The sequence below is a fragment of the Mustelus asterias genome, chromosome 2, assembly GCF_964213995.1.
Source record: "Mustelus asterias chromosome 2, sMusAst1.hap1.1, whole genome shotgun sequence".
NCBI lineage: Eukaryota > Metazoa > Chordata > Chondrichthyes > Carcharhiniformes > Triakidae > Mustelus > Mustelus asterias.
Window position 1 is genome coordinate 33,813,208 of NC_135802.1, and position 2,872 is coordinate 33,816,079.

The window sequence follows — 2,872 nt, forward strand, 5'->3', positions numbered from 1 at the left end:
TGATCCGGAGTAAGTGTGATCCTGAGTGAGTGATCTGGAGTGAGTGTGATCCAGAATCTGTGATCCAGAGTGAGTGATCCGGAGTGAGTGTGATCCAGATGAGTGATCTGGAGTGAGTGATCGGGAGTGAGTGTGATCCAGAGTCAGTAATCCGGAGTGAGTGATCTGGAGTGAGTGATCCAGAGTCAGTGTGATCCAGAGTGAGTGATCTGGAGTGAGTGTGATCCGGAGTGAGTGATCCAGAGTGAGTGATCCAGAGTCAGTGTGATCCGGAGTCTGTGATCCAGAGTGAGTGATCCAGAGTCAGTGTGATCCAGAGTGAGTGATCTGGAGTCTGTGATCCAGAGTGAGTGATCCAGTGTCAGTGTGATCCAGAGTCAGTGTGATCCAGAGTGAGTGATCTGGAGTCTGTGATCCAGAGTGAGTGATCCAGTGTCAGTGTGATCCAGAGTCAGTGTGATCCGGAGTGAGTGATCCAGAGTCAGTGTGATCCAGAGTGAGTGATCGGGAGTGAGCGGCGCGCTGAGGCTGGTCCGGAGCGCCGGGCGGGCGGGCGGCCAGGGGTCGCTCTGTCTCTCTCTCTCAGTTGGGCTGCCGCGGCTGCTGGATTCACTCGGCTCGGATCAGCCCCGCTCCCGGAGCCCAGCGGCCGCCGCCTGGATTGAGCGCAGGGATAAAGTTGCGGGCGGGCGCAACCGGTGAGGAGCGGGGATGGGATGGGGATGTCGCCGCTCGGGCTTTGCCCTGCCGGAACCGGGAGCTGGCCGCCGGCCTCTCCTGTGCCTGTCAGCGGGAGCCGGGGAAGCGGCCTGGCGGCCCGTGTCCGCCCGCCTGCCCGCCGCCAGGTTCGCAGTGACTCGGCGGCTTGGCCCCGAGCCTGAGCCGAGAGGCCGCAGGGTTTCGCTGGGTGTTGGCGCAGGCTGCGGGCCCGTGTCCTCCAGGCCGCTCACTGAGAGCCGAGGGGAGGCTGCGGGGACAGGGCCGGCCGGGGAGTCAGAGCCGGGGGAGAGGCTGCTTGAGGGCGGCGGAGCTCCCACCTCACAGCTAATAACCCCCCTCCTTCCCCACCCCGGCCCCCACTCTTTCCCCCACCCCCCACCCTCTCCCCCACCCCCCACCCTCTCCCCCACCCCCACCCTCTTGGCCCCCCCACCCACTGGCCACTACTCTTCCCCCCCCTCTTCCCCCCCCCCCCTTGGCCCCCCACTCTTCCCCCCCCCACCCCCCACTCTTTCCCCCCCCACCCCCACTCTTTCCCCCCCCACCCCCACTCTTTCCCCCCCCCACCCCCCACTCTTTCCCCCCCCCACCCCCCACTCTTTCCCCCCCCCACCCCCCCTTCTTCCCCCCCCACCCCCCACTCTTCCCCCCCCACCCCCCCACTCCTTTCCCCCCCCCACCCCCCACTCTTTCCCCCCCCCACCCCCCACCTCTTTCCCCCCCCACCCCCCACTCTTTCCCCCCCCACCCCCCACTCTTCCCCCCCCACCCCCCACTCTTTCCCCCCCCACCCCCCACTCTTTCCCCCCCCACCCCCCACTCTTTCCCCCCCCCACCCCCCACTCTTCCCCCCCCACCCCCACTCTTTCCCCCCCCCACCCCCACTCTTTCCCCCCCCCACCCCCCACTCTTTCCCCCCCCCACCCCCCACTCTTTCCCCCCCCACCCCCCACTCTTTCCCCCCCACCCCCCACTCTTTCCCCCCCCACCCCCCACTCTTCCCCCCCCACCCCCCACTCTTCCCCCCCCACCCCCACTCTTTCCCCCCCCACCCCCCACTCTTTCCCCCCCCCCACCCCCCACTCTTTCCGCCCCCCCCCACCCCCACTCTTTCCCCCCCACCCACCCCCCACTCTTTCCCCCCCCCCACCCCCCCCCCCACCCCCCCACTCTTTCCCCCCCCACCCCCCACTCTTTCCCCCCCCACCCCCCACTCTTTCCCCCCCACCCCCCACTCTTTCCCCCCCCACCCCCCACTCTTCCCCCCCCCACCCCCCCACTCTTTCCCCCCCCCACCCCCACTCTTTCCCCCCCCACCCCCCACTCTTTCCCCCCCACCCCCCACTCTTTCCCCCCCCACCCCCCACTCTTTCCCCCCCACCCCCCACTCTTTCCCCCCCCACCCCCCACTCTTTCCCCCCCCACCCCCCACTCTTTCCCCCCCCCACCCCCCACTCTTTCCCCCCCCACCCCCCACTCTTTCCCCCCCCCACCCCCCACTCTTTCCCCCCCCACCCCCCACTCTTTCCCCCCCCACCCCCCACTCTTTCCCCCCCCCACCCCCCACTCTTTCCCCCCCCACCCCCCACTCTTTCCCCCCCACCCCCCACTCTTTCCCCCCCACCCCCCACTCTTTCCCCCCCACCCCCCACTCTTTCCCCCCCCACCCCCCACTCTTTCCCCCCCACCCCCCACTCTTTCCCCCCCACCCCCCACTCTTTCCCCCCCCACCCCCCACTCTTTCCCCCCCCACCCCCCACTCTTTCCCCCCCCACCCCCCACTCTTTCCCCCCCCACCCCCCCACTCTTTCCCCCCCACCCCCCACTCTTTCCCCCCCCACCCCCCACTCTTTCCCCCCCCACCCCCACTCTTTCCCCCCCCACCCCCCACTCTTTCCCCCCCCACCCCCCACTCTTTCCCCCCCCACCCCCCACTCTTTCCCCCCCCCACCCCCCACTCTTTCCCCCCCCACCCCCCACTCTTTCCCCCCCCACCCCCCACTCTTTCCCCCCCCACCCCCCACTCTTTCCCCCCCACCCCCCACTCTTTCCCCCCCCACCCCCCACTCTTTCCCCCCCCACCCCCCACTCTTTCCCCCCCCCACCCCCCACTCTTTCCCCCCCCACCCCCCACTCTTTCCCCCCCCACCCC

The 2,872-nt window shown here is 69.6% G+C and overlaps 1 protein-coding gene across 11 annotated transcripts in view; it reads left to right on the forward strand.

Annotated features, from left to right (window-relative positions):
- Positions 1-241: 241 nt before the first annotated feature.
- cul2 (cullin 2) overlaps positions 242-2,872 on the forward strand; it is an 80,020-nt gene continuing 77,389 nt past the window's right edge. For 5 of the 11 annotated variants that reach the window (XM_078232957.1, XM_078233000.1, XM_078232981.1 and 2 more), the window contains exon 1: positions 469-698. The gene's annotated coding sequence lies outside the window, so the exon portion shown is untranslated. Of the gene's footprint in view, positions 699-2,872 lie in introns of all 11 variants that reach the window. The other 6 variants (XM_078232991.1, XM_078233018.1, XM_078233036.1 and 3 more) reach the window with 4 other exon arrangements.